Raw genomic sequence first — 18,094 nt, forward strand, 5'->3', positions numbered from 1 at the left:
TATTAATAATAAAAAAAAAAAAAAACGAAGTGAATTAAAAAAAAAAAAATTTTTCAAATTTACAGCTTTCTACGAGTATCAAAGTAAGAACATTTTTCATTTTTTTATATTCATATACAATTATTTTTTTTATTTTTGGTAAAATGGAGAACCAAATTAAATTAGCAGAAGAACTGCAAAAACTTCATTTTAAATCCATGAGTATGGATATAAATGAAGATTTAGAAAATTTGGAAAAACTCCTAGATAGTTTGGACAAAAAATGGTCAGAGTTTCAACGAAACCATTTAGAATTGTCCAAAGATCCCAAAAATAAAAAAGATAATTATTTTAAAAGTGACGTAGAAGGGTCGGTAGGCACGCTTTATTTGACAGCGCACGCCAAGTTAAGCGAATTGATCGCTATTATTAAAGAAAATAGTGCTCCCAGGAAAATGGAATGCCTTCCAAATCCTGGTTTAGTTCGCAGGCTTCAATTCTTATTAACAGAATTAGAAAAGAATATTGAAGACTGCGAATTAAACGAAATAGTCTCTCTAGACAGTATAGAGAGACTAATAGAAAAAACTCGTGATACTGTGCTTGAATTTATTAGCCAGCACGAAAATGATGAATTAACAAGTAAATTCTATGATTTAAGAAATAGATTTTACAAACTCAAATTAAAATCCATTAGCAAAAAAAATGCTACTAATTTTACGTTGCCTCAAGTTGACATTCCGATTTTTTCAGGAGATTACGCTCAGTGGCAAACTTTTAAAGAATTGTTCGAACAGCTAGTAGTCTCTCAAAATGTTTCAGATACGTATAAAATGTGTATTTTAAAAACAAAATTAAGAGGTTCGGCTGCAAGTTGTATTGCAAATCTGCCTTCAACCTCAACAAATTTTTCAGTTGCCTGGAACCTTCTTAATGAAAAATTTACCAATAAGAGGTTACTCGCCAATACTTATTTTAAACAAATTTTAGATGCACCAGTAGTGATTGAGACTGCTTTTAGTGTACGAAATTTTCAAGAAAAAATTTCTGAAAGTACACAAGCATTGGAAAGTCTCAGTTTGTCTGCAGATAATTTGTTGCAAGCTTTATTAAATTATACGCTTGCGCAAAAATTAGACAACAATTTAAGACTTAGGTATGAAAATTCCCTTAAAAACCCTAAGGAAATACCTACCTTAAATTCTCTACAATCGTTTCTGATTCATGAAGGGAATGCACTAGAAGCAGCACAAGCTTCAAAAACATCACCAATATTTCAAAATGCAGAATTTAAATGCATATTGGGATGTAATACTTCACATAATATATTTCATTGTTATAAATTTAAAGCCCTTTCTACACAGGACAAATGGGATGCAGTAATAAAACACAAATTATGCACCAAATGTCTTAAAACAGGGCACAATACAAAAGAATGTAAAGGCGAAAGTTGCCTCACTTGTAAAGGAAACCATCATTTATGGCTTCATAAAGATAAAACTTCTAAAGCAAAAAGCACAATCATTAAAAATACAAAAAATGATAAATTAAAAAATGATTCTAAACATGTCCTGCTAACCACAGCAATTGTTGGTATAAAAGGTCGTGATGGAAGAATAATAAAGGCACGTGCTTTATTAGATAGTGGGTCTCAAGTTCACCTTATAACCAAAGAACTAAAAAATAAATTAAAACTTCCTTCCAAGAGAGAATCTATGACCATTGAAGGAGTTGGTCAAAACAAGACAAATACAAATGAAAGAGTTAATCTTCATTTAAAGTCATTAAAAGATCCCTTCGAAACAAATTTAGACACTATGGTTGTAGAAAAGATTGTGTCGAATGTGCCCACAGAACACATAAAAGTAAAAAAAATTCCAGAGAATATAAAACTGGCCGACCCTTCATTTGGTGTTCCGGGTAAAATTGATTTACTTTTAGGTGCGGACATATTCTTTGATTTCTTAAAAGAAGAGAAATTATCAATCGAAAATGTTAATTACAAACTGCAGAACAGTGTGTTTGGGTGGTTGATATACGGATCAACTAACATAAGCTCCAAATTAGCTCACTGTGGTGTTGTAACATATTTCGTTGAAAAGTAGACAATCAACTTAAAAAGTTTCGGAAAATAGAATCCTTGGAAAAATGTGTTAATAAAACCAAAAAGGAAACACAGTACAAGAAAAATTCTCGTAATAATTTAAAATTCCCCGCAGATAGTAAATTAACTGCAGCTTTTCCATTCGAAAAGAAAAATATAATCTTAAGAGATTCTTCTTCACAAACAAAAGGAAGATTAATCTCTCTAGATAGAAAATTTAAAAATAATAAACCACGAAAAAGAAATAAATGCCAGGTTTCCTTGGAAAATATTAAAAGTGGTACATTTGTATTTTTTAAAGAACAAAATATTCCACCATTGCAGTGGAAGAAAGGACGTATGGAAAACGTCATTTTAACCCAAAATTGCAAATGTAGACGTAAGGATAAGCAATGGCACATCATAAAGAGCGATGCACATTGTTTACCCTTTTCCTACCAAAGAAAAAATTCATAAATAATAAAGAGAAAAGCGGTCGACTCGAACTAAAAACCAAGAAAAATAAAAAACCTTATACATACTTTGTTAAACTTATTTATAATTTTACAATCTATAAAATGTTTAAATATAACATAAGTTATTAAAAAAAAAAATACTTCTGGAGTGCCTGTTGGGAGTACTTGGACAGCGTGGGATAGAATTATCCACATCGATCTAGGTCAATATTCGGTTGAAAGGCAGCAAATTTCAAGTTCACAGAAATATTTAAAATACTCAACAAGTGAACTCAATGATTTAGCAGCTGCACGACATCATCGCGTTCACGGGGAGGAGGATGAAGGAAGATTGGGTCATTGTCACCCTTGAAAGGATCATTTTACTACTCCTTGTTTGACTTGATGAATGAAGAATACTTATGGTGCATTGAACAGAGCTTACTGTTCTCAGATGGTCAGCTCTTGAACTTAATTGTGGTAATTTGACCAACTTAGTGCATGAAAAGTTCCCACGAACCCGAAGGGCTTCAAGAGTTTGAGCGAAGAAACTACAACCGGTGTACACAATTTATATGAAATAATGAAGCAGAGACGTCTCGGTGTGCCAACCATCAACGTCAACGACTCGGTGGCCAAGAGTAAATCTATAATCTGTATGGTTGTCGCGAGTCGCTAATTGATGGTATTAAATGGATCACGGATGTGATTATTGCTGGCAAAGTGTGTTGTGTTGTTGGTTATGTAATATTGGCATGAGCTCGGCGTAGTTTCGGCGGAATCGTTATTGTCATCGAAATCGATTATATCATTGCCTTCCAAGTGGCTATGAAGTAACCACCATGGAGCAAGCATACAAAGAAGCTATCATCTTCGTAACAACAACTGTTTGCAAGGACATTATTACTCGCGCACATTTTGAACACATGCCCAACGATGCGATCGTTTGTAATATTGGTAATTTCGATTGTGAAATCGACGTCGCATTTTTTAATGCAACGTCAAAGAGACAATTATTATCAAAACCCAAGTCGATCGTTATACACTATCCAATGGTCATCATATTATTTTGTTGATCTAAGGACGTCTGGTAAATTTGGGCTTCGCGCACGGTCATCCCAGCTTGAGATGTTCAAACCATCAGAGATCAAGGCTAACAAATATAACGTAGATTTCTATCTGTTGCTGAAAATACTTCGTGAAAAGAGCACCAGTTTACACTTGGAGAAATTGAGCATACGAGCTGAAAAGTACCGTGATTAAATTCGAAACACTTGGACTTAGAATGGCATCACATGATGCATTAAGGCATAAATACTGACAACCTAATCCTATTAATTGCTGTAAAGTCATCGTAAACTAGTCCTACAACGCATCTGTAATTCAGCAAGGCACTAAGGCACTCATTTCCGCTACGACGGTATATCTTACAAAATTAGTTATTAATATTAGCAAATGAAAATTATATTAAAAATTTAAAATGTATACAATAAAAAATAACTTATATTAGAAAAATTATTACGAGTTCGATCCGCCAATCTTGTAATTAAAAAATGTAATTAACATGCCCAAAATTTATAATTACTAGAATTATTTTGAAGTGTAAACACTTCAACGTGGGCAGTATGTTCAGATTTCTGAACAGTTCTTAACGGCTACAATTGTAAATGAGATAAATCTGTATAGAAACGGATCTCATATGTCAAATATTTGTATGCATTATCGCTAACACATAAAAATACAGTCATAAATATAAATATGTACAAATACCCATTTCGGGTATTGTTTATGTTACATGGTATAGGGTTGTTTTCAAGTGCACATGCACATTTGTATTCAATTGCCTAAATGCATATCTTAAGTCAATATGTTATCATAAGTAAATATGTTTGTTTGTTAATTGTTGAGTGCATACGTATTGCATATAAATGCATACGTGCCTCATATAAATGTATGCAGTGTAAAGGATCGCAAATGATCCTAAACTAATAGTAGATAAGAAATAGTTGTGTATGCCGTTGAGAACACTTATGTTTAAGATATGTGTACATACTGTCGGTATGTACAGTAGATTAGTATTAAGTAAGTTATGTGTATGTACTCTGCATGTGGTGCATACACGAATTAGGATAAGAAATTCTATAAATAAAGGAGCTCTGGGCAACCAGAGCTGAGTACTATTTTATAACCGAACCCAACGCGTCTCACTTAACAGCATCAGCGCTTATTCCGAGTTTCGCCGTTGTCATCCAGTGCCCGAATTATACGAAATTTAAAATCACCGCTTTTCCCAAGTTTTTCATCATCGAGCGGCATCAGCGCTTATTCCGAGTTTCGCCGTTGTCATCCAGTTCCCGAATTATACGAAATTTAAAATCACCGTTTTTCCCGAGTTTTCATCATCGAGCGGCATCAGCGCTTTTTCCGAGCTTCGCCGTTGTCATCCAGTTTCCGAATTATAGAAAAAGTTTAACATCACCGTTTTTTCCCGAGTTTTCGTCATCAAGCAGCATCAGTGGTTTTTCCGAGTTTCGCCGTTTTCATCCAGTTTTGGAGTGATACAAATTTAACTACCTACTATAGTTTTTTTACATTTATACACTTATAAAGTGGAAGCCATTGTTCATAAATATATTCATATACATATACACGCGTATGCACAGTTCATTTTTTTTTCCTTGATAAAACAAAATCTGGTGGTGGTAAAGAAGGTGAGTTAGTGCAAAATACATGGTCCTTCGAGCAAAACGAACGGCACTTTGGTGAACCGATAAAAAAAAAGGGTGCACAAGTGTAGTGAAATGTGAAATAATATATCTATACTAATTATATAAAATCTATACTAATTATATAAAATCGCTTATATGAAAAATGTTTGTAACGGCTAATCTCCTAAAGTTCTGAAGCGATTTTTATAATTTTTTTTTTTAAATAAAGCATTTGCTCTAGGCTTGCGAGTGGCATACTTATTTTTTGAATTTTCCGAAATCAAATCCTTTTTCTTTCGGGTTGAAGTTTTTGAAAAACCAAAAATATTGCAAGCATAAGATTTTTCGGTCACCAAACGCAGTCTACAGCGAAGCGCGCTTTGTGTGTGCGCGTGTGCCCTTTATCGTTTGCGGCACGCACTCTCTCTCTCTACCATCTCTGCGCATCTTTTCCAGCTTAACGTAATGAAGTAAAGTACATACATATGTATGCACTCTCTCTCTTCCATCTCTCGCATCTTTTACTACATAACTTATTGAAGTAAAGTACATACATATCTATGCACTCTCTCTCTTCCATCTCTCGCATCTTTTATTACATAACTTATTGAAGTAAAGTACAAAGCAAAAAGTTTGCATATATAAATGATCGCTGAACAAGTGAAACAGCACAATAAAATGCTCGCATAAATTGCCGTATGTATGCATGTACATCTATACTAATTATCTATACTCTATATCTATACTAATTATATAAAATCGCTTATATGAAAAATGTTTGTAACGGCTAATCTCCTAAAGTTCTGAAGCGATTTTTATAAATTTTTTTTTTTAAATAAAGCATTTGCTCTAGGCTTGCGAGTGGCATACTTATTTTTTGAATTTTCCGAAATCAAATCCTTTTTCTTTCGGGTTGAAGTTCTTGAAAAACCAAAAATATTGCAAGCATAAGGTTTTTCGTTCACCAAACGCAGTCTACAGCGAAGCGCGCTTTGTGTGTGTGCGTGTGCCCTTTATCGTTTGCGGCACGCACTCTCTCTCTCTTCCATCTCTGCACATCTTTTCCAGCATAACGTAATGAAGTAAAGTACATATGTACATATGTATGCACTCTCTCTCTTCCATCTCTCACATCTTTTACTACATAACTTATTGAAGTAAAGTACAAAGCAAAAAAGTTTGCATATATAAATGATGGCAGAACAAGTGAAATAACGCTAAACAGCAAAATCAAATGCTCGCGTAAATTGCCGTATGTATGCATGTATGTAGATATGTAAATACAGTGTCAACTATATTTACTCTGTTTTACAGTTACTTGTTTTGCAGCAACGCACCGTTGCTTGAATTGCTTGTCTTATTGTCTATGTACTTTTTTGTAACAAAGCACATTGAAAATAAAAACAGAACGCTCTCCGTAAGGAACATCCAAAAACCAATAAAATCAAATATTAAGATGTAATGTGGTTTTCATGTGTGTCTGCGAAATACTTTCTGGTTTCTTCTAACTTTATTGTATTTATGATCGTATTCTGCAAAGGGTAGAGTAAAATTGGAAATTTATTGTCTTTAAATCAAAAGGTAAAGATTAGATTTAAGCGAAACTAATTTGGTTAATAATAAATATACGGTTTTTACAATAAAAGCTTTCAGAGATGCCAAAAGCAAAATCTCAATTATTTAGATCTTCATCAAATAGACGGCAAATTCAGCTAAGACGAAATGAGACGGTCGACGAGAGTGCAAATCGCGTAGAGAATGATGCAGAATAGACAAGGGGCGATTGCTTTCAAATCAGCGTTTAACTATAGACAGGATTGTAATTATTTGGACCATTCCCTTTTATTCATTGGTCGAATGAATGGCATTTGCAATTTTTGTAAGGCTAAAAAGTGGGTGAAAGACGCACCAGGTATGTGTTGTAGCAAGAGCCATGTAAAACTAATAGATATAGGTGAGCCTCCGCAGACAAAGCGCTGCTTACAGGCGAGCATCAGTCGTCTGTCACTTTAAAAAAAATATAAGAAAATACAATGGTTGTTTCGCTATGACTTCGTCTGGTGGTAATGAAGTTAGGGAGGGTAATTTCATGCCAACGTTTAAAATACATGGACAAGTTTACCACGTTATTGGGAGTTTACTTTACGCCAAAGTGCTACACCAACTCTTCAACGAGACATTTTGAAATCAATTCAAGAAACATAAAATTGTTAGAAGTTTCAAGACATCTATAGACCGTATGCCCACTAATTCGAATAATTATAAGGTTGTAGTCCATGCGGACAATAAAATTTACAATTCTTTTGACACAGTGACAGATGAAGGAGACGTTGTTCACTATCCAACGGAGTTTCTTAACTCTCCTAATCCCGGGACTACCTCCATTTCAACTAGAACTTAAAATTGGTACGCCAATAATCCTTCTACGAAATCTTAAGCCTCCCAATTTATGTAATGGCACTCGACTGAAGATAACGCACTTGATGCCTAATATCATTCAAGCAAACATTTTAAGGGGTTATATACAGTTAACGAGGTCGAAAAAAAGCATTTTTCAAGAATTTTTTCTAAGCAAACTATTTGGTTTATTGATTTGAAACTTGGCAGGTATATTATGACAACCTTATACTATATTCACATATTTTTTATTGCCAAAAATAATTATCGGTAACGTTGATATTGCCAATTTTGCAGAGGTCCGCAAAAAAAAGGCCTCTTGCGGTGAGCACGATATCTCTGGACTGGATAATCTAAAATGCAAAAACCAAATAAATTTCATTATAGTAATAAATAATCTTGTGTTTGATCGAAGGAATTAGCAAAAAAATTTTTTTTGACAAAATGGCGGCTACTCAAAGCAAAAGGTTCGATTTTCGACCAAAATTCGGGTCTTTAATTGTTTATAAAAATAAGAAATTTTGGTCGGATGGGGAAATCCTTCGATTAATTACTAAAAAATATAGTTAAGAAGCTTGTGTAAAAATTTCAGACCGATCGGTTCAGCCGTTTCTGAGAAATCTTGCTCACCGACTTTGAAAACACTGTTTCGAGAAAAACGAGTTTAAAGTTTTGAAAGCTCTTTACATGTAGTCGGCGCGCCTTCACTAATGTGTCTATAACTTCGAAAATATTCGTCGGATCGACTTGAAATTTTGTGTGTTTATACTCAGATGTATATACATTAAGAAAATGCAAAAAAACAAAAATCGATTTTTTGAAAATCCTAACTGTATATAACCCCTTAACCGGACCTGCAGCAGGCGAAAGCACAATGATCCATCAGATACCGATGATACCTACAGATCTTCCATTTAGTTTCAAAAGAGTACAGTTCCCCGTTAAGACGTGTTTTGCGATTACCATTAATAAGTCCCAAGGGCAAACATTTAATGCTGTTGGCATAGATCTTCGAAACGAAGTATTTTCTCACAGTCAATTATATGGGCTCTGTCACGAATTGGTTCCCCGCAAAACAAACTGTTCTCATTTCTGGCAATGGAAATAAAGCAAAAAATGTTGTATTCACTGAAGTTTTTAATAATTAAAATATATCCTTTTTGGTTATTGTTCCAAAATACATCAATTATAGTATACCTTATTTCATATCTTGAATTAATATTTACTCTATACAATCTTATTTATTTATGTAAGAGTTTTGAATTGTTTCCTTTTTGTTATCTATTTTTAATTTTTCTGTAAAAAAGAATTTAATAAACAAATTATTTATAACGTTAATGAATTTAAAAGTGTTTGCAATTAATTCAAATATGGGTAGTAAATATTTGTAAGTCTAACATAAGTTACACATTATACTCATGTATGTGTGTTTACATGTACGAATAAAGGTATTCTTTTATTTGCATTTTAAACTACATTAAATTCTTTCCAATACCCTCATCGTTTCAAATTTTGCGGCGTAACAAAGTACGCCGGGTATTTGCTAGTACATACATATGTACAAACTAAAAGTAAAAGTGCACAAAAAGGTGATACCCTAATTAATAAATAATAATAATAATAAAAGTTAAAAGTGGGTGCAAACTAAAACTAAATAAAATCCGGGCGCGGACATTAAAACCTATAAATAAAATACGGGCACGAACTTATAACAAACAAATAAATAACAACAAAATACAAATAAAACAAAAGTGGAAAAAAAAGAGAAACAGCAGCACAACAAGCGGAACGCCGGCGTTGGAGGGAATTCCCATCGAGAGAAGAAAGGAAACACACAACCTTTGCAACCCAAATTAATTCCCAAAGTCCCTGAGGAAAATCAGAGTGAGTGTCTCCATTTCACTTTTGATTTATTTATTATATGTATCTATGTATGTATGTAACGTTGTACAAACCGTCAATTTGATAAAGTCGATGGAAATCAAACCCGTTTAATAAAAACGGTTAATAAAAGTTCTAAATCGGCGGGAAATTTAAGTACCGATACAAACCAATACGGTAAATAATATATATGTATATATATATCCACAGTATATATATATATACATATATATATATATTTTAATAAATTTAACTAAATAAATTACTATTCCTTGCATTATAAGCTTACCTTCGTGCATACAATGCACACAATCCACAAAAAATTCAATAAAAATTTAATTTCAATCTATTCTGGCAATACCGCTCCAGTTCATTTACTGTGAGAGGCATACTTGCAAACTATACGAACAATACCTCTTCAGCTTATTAAGCTGTGAGAGGAATTGCTTCCAAAAAAGTAAGCAAAAAATAGCAAGAAGAAAATAACTAAAAGAGAATACAAACATACATACATATATACACACCCTCCAGCGGATGAATATAAAGAACAAAAGGCAAACTGACTTATACTTATAAAGGGTGATTTTTTAAGAGCTTGATAACTTTTTTAAAAAAAAAAACGCATAAAATTTGCAAAATCTCATCGGTTCTTTATTTGAAACGTTAGATTGGTTCATGACATTTACTTTTTGAAGATAATTTCATTTAAATGTTGACCGCGGCTGCGTCTTAGGTGGTCCATTCGGAAAGTCCAATTTTGGGCAACTTTTTCGAGCATTTCGGCCGGAATAGCCCGAATTTCTTCGGAAATGTTGTCTTCCAAAGCTGGAATAGTTGCTGGCTTATTTCTGTAGACTTTAGACTTGACGTAGCCCCACAAAAAATAGTCTAAAGGCGTTAAATCGCATGATCTTGGTGGCCAACTTACGGGTCCATTTCTTGAGATGAATTGTTGTCCGAAGTTTTCCCTCAAAATGGCCATAGAATCGCGAGCTGTGTGGCATGTAGCGCCATCTTGTTGAAACCACATGTCAACCAAGTTCAGTTCTTCCATTTTTGGCAACAAAAAGTTTGTTAGCATCGAACGATAGCGATCGCCATTCACCGTAACGTTGCGTCCAACAGCATCTTTGAAAAAATACGGTCCAATGATTCCACCAGCGTACAAACCACACCAAACAGTGCATTTTTCGGGATGCATGGGCAGTTCTTGAACGGCCTCTGGTTGCTCTTCACCCCAAATGCGGCAATTTTGCTTATTTACGTAGCCATTCAACCAGAAATGAGCCTCATCGCTGAACAAAATTTGTCGGACGTAAAGCGCGAAACACATTTCGAACCGAACACTGATTTTGGTAATAAAATTCAATGATTTGCAAGCGTTGCTCGTTAGTAAGTCTATTCATGATGAAATGTCAAAGCATACTGAGCATCTTTCTCTTTGACACCATGTCTGAAATCCCACGTGATCTGTCAAATACTAATGCATGAAAATCCTAACCTCAAAAAAATCACCCGTTACATTTACAAAATATACAAACATAGCCGTGTAAATACATAATAATATATTCATTAGCGCTTTAGCGCATATAATATGTATATATATATATAATATATATATATGTACATATAATATACATTTCTAAACGCGAGTACACAACCGCGAATACATAGACGCGAATTATATAGATTGCCGTTTATTTCAATGCTTGTATACCTATAAACATAGGATACAACACAAAAAAACAGAAACGGTGCGGTGAACCAAAAACAACATTGGGTAGCCACAGTAAATATTTTATATGCTATATACTTTTGTACATACATACACACATACATATATTGAAAGTCCAATTTTGGCGATTCCTAGCATTTATCTTGTTTCTTGTCACACAAGAACAAGCATAATTGCACACATTCTATTTAACGCATACTATATGCACAATCCACAAGTATGTACAAAGGATATTGACCTAGTTTCAGTGCGCACTGATACAAGGGCATCCGAATAAATCCAAAAAAAAAATAAAATAAAAATATTTTTTCGAAAATAAATAAATAAACAAAAAAAAAGAAGCTCGACGAACGAGATAAATACAAGCGATAAACGCATTATTATATTATTTTGCGGAAATAAAAGATCTTATTTGTTAAAAAAGAGAGTTCGGTAACATACATATATAATTTACTCATACAATTTTTCGGCAATATCAACTCTTATTTGTTGAAAAGAGTTTTCGGTACAATATATCTCTATTATAATAAAATATACATATATATTTTATTAATTAAAATTTTCTGAATGAGCACTGACTCAAAAGACTCTAAATCAGAATTCTTAAGAATTCCGAAAATGACTAATGACGATAAAAGCCCATGTACACCTGCTGAAGCTACACGCTCAAAGCAAGGTGTTACGAAGCAAAAAAGGGGGAAAGACATTTCGTATATTAAATTCATTTCCGAGAGTGACAGCTTAATTAAATACTGCACTCGATTTGCATCTTCACCGATTCAGGACAACTCTGAATCGGTACTAGAAATTAAAAATAAATCTATTGACAATTTTTGGACACGCCTCCAAGCGGCATACGACGCAGTAGTAGAAACTGATGATTCAGATCTACCTGAAAATTTCAAATCTTCGGCTTACGCCAAATACGAAAATTGCTTAGACCGCTATGAAGACACAAAAGCAATGATATCAGATCAATTAAAGCTTATGAAGGCAATTGCACCTACTCCCCACAGTGGAGTAGAGTTATCACAATTGCAAGCCCAAGAGGCAAGTTCAGGCATTCATCTCAAAGTGCCAGCGTGTGATACGGAAATATTTCATGGAGGTTATGAACAATGCCCGTCCTTCTGGGACATGTTTACAGCCGTGTACATAAACCATCCAAAATTATCACAAGCGCAAAAATTGTATCACCTCCGATACAAAACTAAAGGTCAAGCAGGCGTAATAGTCAAGCAGTTCGTATTGAATGACAATAATTTTAATTTAGCTTGGGAAGCTTTAAGACAAAGACACGAAAATGAGAGAATATTAGTTGACAAGCAAGTAACGATACTTATGAACTTGCCTAAAATTCAAAGAGAAACCAGTGAAGAATTCATGAAACTAGAATCCACTGTTTCAAATTGTTTGTCGGTTCTATCGACACAAAATATTCCCACTCACAGTTGGGATCCTATTCTGGTAAACATATGTACCGCCGCATTACCAGAAAAATCATTACTTTTGTGGGAGCAATCGCTCTCATCAAGAAGAAAATGCCCAACGTGGCAGCAGATGAAAAATTTCTTAACTACCCAATACGAAATTGCGGAAAGGGTAGACAAAAAAGTAGTCAGAACTAAAAACGTTCAACAAGACTTAAATCGAAGCTTCAATAGACCCCAAGCCGGAAGCAACATAATTTAAACAGAAAATTTTTCAAAACACAATCGTTCACATCTGAACAAAATAAATTCACGTCATGCGAACAATGTTCTGGAGGGCATAAATTAAAAACTTGCGAGAAAATTAAAAAAAATGAATGTCACTGAACAACTTTGTCAGGTCAAAAAGACTCTGTACAAACTGCTTGTCCCACTCACACAATCTTAATACTTGCGAAAGCAAATTTAATTGCGTATATTGCCACAAAAGGCATCACTCTATGTTACATCTCAATAACTTTCCCAACACATCTCATAGCAGCGCTTTTTCAAAAAAAGCCACGGGTTTAGTTGCAACAGCAACTCCCGAAACAAAACCTCAAGAAAATTGCCAAGAAACACCATGTTGTTCAAAGGCACTAAAAACTCAAACGCTACACAGCGAAAATCATAGTAGAGTACTACTACCCACAGCAGTTGTCTCCATCGAACATCGAGGAGAACTGTTCAAACTAAGAGCCCTAATAGATCAAGGATCGCAACGATCATTCATAGCGTCTAGGGCACAAAATAGGCTAAAACTGCCAACAAAACATGCCAACTATGAAATTACGGGAATGGGCGGACGAGTAGTACAAAACTCAAGTAAAATCTGCCCCATTACCCTAATTTCCCCCAAAGCGGATAAGCAAATGCCATTGTCTTACCGCAACTAACAAACATGCTTCCAAGCTATCAAATAAATAGCAAGCAGTGGGATAAAATTTCACACCTGACTCTGGCAGATCCCAACTGCAACACGCCAGCTCAGATAGACATCCTAATAGGCAGCGACCTTGTACCGCAAATCATATTAGAAGGTGTTGAAAAAATTTCGAGAACACTACTGGCGCAAAATACCATTTTCGGATGGGTCCTAAGTGGACTAGTTGCGGAACCAGTCACAGCTATGACAACTCAAGTTGAGGAAATCTCAAACGAGTATCTCAATTCACAATTGAGAAGATTTTGGGAGGTAGAAGAACTCCCCCCCATTCCAATTACAACACCTGAAGGTCAGTATTGTGAAGACTTTTACAAAGCCACAACTACTAGATCAGATAATGGTCGGTATGTCGTACGACTACCAATAAAACAACAATTTCCAGACACACTCGCCTTAGGTCACTCTCGCACCTCTGCAATTCAGCAGTTTCTAAGTATGGAAAAAAACCTACTTAGAAAAGGTGAGCTTAAACAAATTTATGATGGTGTCGTGGAAGAATACCTTCATTTAGATCACATGGAGGAAATAAGCCCATGTGAAAAAATCATAAGAGGCAAATATTACTCTTTCTACTTGCCACATCATACAGTAGTAAAGCCTGAGAAGAAAACAACGAAAGTTCGAGTTGTCTTCAATGCATCACGATCCACGAGCTCGGGTAAATCCCTAAATGATATTCTATTTACGGGACCCACACTCCAACCAGATTTAATGCTCCTCATATGGAACTGGCGTATATACAAATACGTATTCAATAGGGATGTCGAAAAGATGTATGGACAAATACTGGTTCATAAAGATGATCAAGATTTTCAGCGGATTATTTTCCGAAAATCTGCCAATAGTCCACTGCGCGACTTTAAAATGAAAACAGTTATCTTTGGCGTAAACTGTGCCCCTTATCTAGCCATTCGTACACTACACGAACTGGCAGAAAACACAAAGCCAGAATTTCCACTGGCAACACAAGTCTTAAAAACGCAAACGTATGTAGACGATATCCTGTCTGGAAGCCACAGTCTTCCACAAGCATACGAGACCTTATCACAGGTAATAAATGCCCTCAATACCGCAGGGTTTCCTTTAAAAAAGATTACTGCCAATCACCCAAATATTTTAAAAAATATTCCTAAAGACCATTTGTTGGATACTAATTTCCTTATATTTGAAAAGGATAGTACAACAAAAACACTAGGCATCCAATGGAATGCGATATCGGACCAGTTTTCATACACGACTGAGTCCATATCCGCATTATCCGCCAAATTCTCTCCTCGGTGGCAAAACTTTTTGACCCCGCAAGATGGCTTTCGCCAAATATGATACAAGCGAAAATCTTGATCCAAGAATTATGGCTAGACGGAACCGACTGGGACGAACAAGTGAAACCTATTCGGTTAGAAAAATGGTCCCAGTTCGCTAATAACTTGAACGACATCTCAAAGATACAAATTCCACGGTGGGTAAACTATTCCCCCGAATACAACGTGGAACTACACGGCTTCTGCGACGCCTCTGAAAAGGCATATTGTGCCACTATATATGTGCGTACACAAACCGATGTCGCAACTACAAGCCACTTATTAGCGGCAAAAGCAAAAGTTGCGCCTCTAAAAACGCTAAGTCTTCCACAACTTGAACTCTGTGGCGCCCTGTTGCTAGCAAAGCTAGCTTCAATGGTGCAGACCCACTTAAAAATGGCGAAATACAGATTATATTTATGGTCTGATTCCGAAATAGTTCTAGCCTGATTGGAAAAACCACCATATGCGTGGAAAACATATATTTCCAACAGAACGTTTCAAATACTTGACCTAGTAGGATCAGCCACTTGGCAACACGTAGCCAGTGCTGACAATCCTGCGGATCTAGGTACAAGAGGATGCAAACCTCTGCATCTCGCCACCTCCACCCTCTGGTGGAATGGCCCCCGATGGTTAACAGAATCTCCCGATTCTTGGCCGCAATCGCCTATGCGCAACATACTTGCCCCAGAAAGTCGTAAAATCGACACTTATCATGCAACACTGGATGACACTGACATCCTTGAACGATTCTCATCGTTCCCCCGAGCCCTCCGGGTAGTTGCCTATATGCTCAAGTTTTTAGATCGGCTTAAACTTAAAGTTAAAGGAGCAACTTATCATTGCGATAAATTGACGCACCAAGCCTTACAAAAAGCAAAGGTCGCTCTTTCGCATCAACCCAAACGCGCTACTTCAGCCGCGATATAGGATTACTAAGAGAATCGAAGCCTATTGATAAAAAGAGCTCACTCTTAGTTCTAAACCCATTTCTAGATACGAAGGGTTTACTTCGTGCGAATGGTCGGCTTGCTAATTCAAGCCTAACGTACAATGAACGCCACCCTATAATCATACCAGAGAGGTGTCCGTTTGCCACTTTATTTATTAGTTATATCCACACACTAATGCTCCATGCCGAACATCGCCTCATGCAACATATGGTCCGCCAAGAGCTGTACATACCCCGATTGAAGCCCCAAATAAAGAAGTGCATTTTCATGTGCAAAATCTGCACTATGCATAAGCAGAAAATGCGATCGCAGATTATGGCAGCACTTCCACCTGAACGCTGCAATTTTGCTCCGCCTTTCACCACTACAGGTGTAGATTTTGCTGGGCCTTTTATGATAAAGGCATCCATGCTAAGGTCTCCTACCCTCATGAAAGGCTATGTGGCTGTTTTTGTCTGTTTCACGACAAAAGCAGTACACCTTGAGCTATGTACGAAACTGACGACGGAGGCTTTTCTTGCGGCTTTTGCTCGTTTTGTCGGACGACGAGGCTTTCCATCAAAAGTCATGAGCGATAATGGTAAAACATTTATCGGAGCCCAAAGAGCCACAGAAAAACAATTTGTGGATTTTATGAAACAAGTCTCAGCGGACATTGTACAAAAATATGCTCCCCAAGGTATCAATTGGCAGTTTATCCCCCCAAGCGCCCCTCACATGGGCGGCTTATGGGAGTCAGCTGTAAAAAGCTTCAAATCACATTTCAAGAAGCTAGCTGGCAACTATAAATTCAATTATGAAGAGTTCTCGACACTCTTAACTAGAATTGAAGCCGTTCTTAACTCACGGCCTCTCGCTGCACTCTCGCAAGATACCTCAGATTTTACTGCTCTCACGCCAGGGCATTTTCTTAAAGGAGCGCCCATTCTGGTTTCTTCTAACTTTATTGTATTTATGATCGTATTCTGCAAAGGGTAGAGTAAAATTGGAAATTTATTGTCTTTAAATCAAAAGGTAAAGATTAGATTTAAGCGAAACTAATTTGGTTAATAATAAATATACGGTTTTTACAATAAAAGCTTTCAGAGATGCCAAAAGCAAAATCTCAATTATTTAGATCTTCATCAAATAGACGGCAAATTCAGCTAAGACGAAATGAGACGGTCGACGAGAGTGCAAATCGCGTAGAGAATGATGCAGAATAGACAAGGGGCGATTGCTTTCAAATCAGCGTTTAACTATAGACAGGATTGTAATTATTTGGACCATTCCCTTTTATTCATTGGTCGAATGAATGGCATTTGCAATTTTTGTAAGGCTAAAAAGTGGGTGAAAGACGCACCAGGTATGTGTTGTAGCAAGAGCCATGTAAAACTAATAGATATAGGTGAGCCTCCGCAGACAAAGCGCTGCTTACAGGCGAGCATCAGTCGTCTGTCACTTTAAAAAAAATATAAGAAAATACAATGGTTGTTTCGCTATGACTTCGTCTGGTGGTAATGAAGTTAGGGAGGGTAATTTCATGCCAACGTTTAAAATACATGGACAAGTTTACCACGTTATTGGGAGTTTACTTTACGTCAAAGTGCTACACCAACTCTTCAACGAGACATTTTGAAATCAATTCAAGAAACATAAAATTGTTAGAAGTTTCAAGACATCTATAGACCGTATGCCCACTAATTCGAATAATTATAAGGTTGTAATCCATGCGGACAATAAAATTTACAATTCTTTTGACACAGTGACAGATGAAGGAGACGTTGTTCACTATCCAACGGAGTTTCTTAACTCTCCTAATCCCGGGACTACCTCCATTTCAACTAGAACTTAAAATTGGTACGCCAATAATCCTTCTACGAAATCTTAAGCCTCCCAATTTATGTAATGGCACTCGACTGAAGATAACGCACTTGATGCCTAATATCATTCAAGCAAACATTTTAAGGGGTTATATACAGTTAACGAGGTCGAAAAAAAGCATTTTTCAAGAATTTTTTCTAAGCAAACTATTTGGTTTATTGATTTGAAACTTGGCAGGTATATTATGACAACCTTATACTATATTCACATATTTTTTATTGCCAAAAATAATTATCGGTAACGTTGATATTGCCAATTTTGCAGAGGTCCGCAAAAAAAAGGCCTCTTGCGGTGAGCACGATATCTCTGGACTGGATAATC

General features: G+C 35.8%; 1 pseudogene; it reads left to right on the forward strand.

Moving 5' to 3' along the window:
• Positions 1-2,436: 2,436 nt before the first annotated feature.
• On the forward strand, positions 2,437-18,002 carry LOC125779162 (adenosylhomocysteinase-like; annotated as a pseudogene).
• The last annotated feature ends 92 nt before the right edge of the window (positions 18,003-18,094 follow it).

This window comes from Bactrocera dorsalis, chromosome 6 (assembly GCF_023373825.1).
Source record: "Bactrocera dorsalis isolate Fly_Bdor chromosome 6, ASM2337382v1, whole genome shotgun sequence".
Taxonomy (NCBI): Eukaryota; Metazoa; Arthropoda; class Insecta; order Diptera; family Tephritidae; genus Bactrocera; species Bactrocera dorsalis.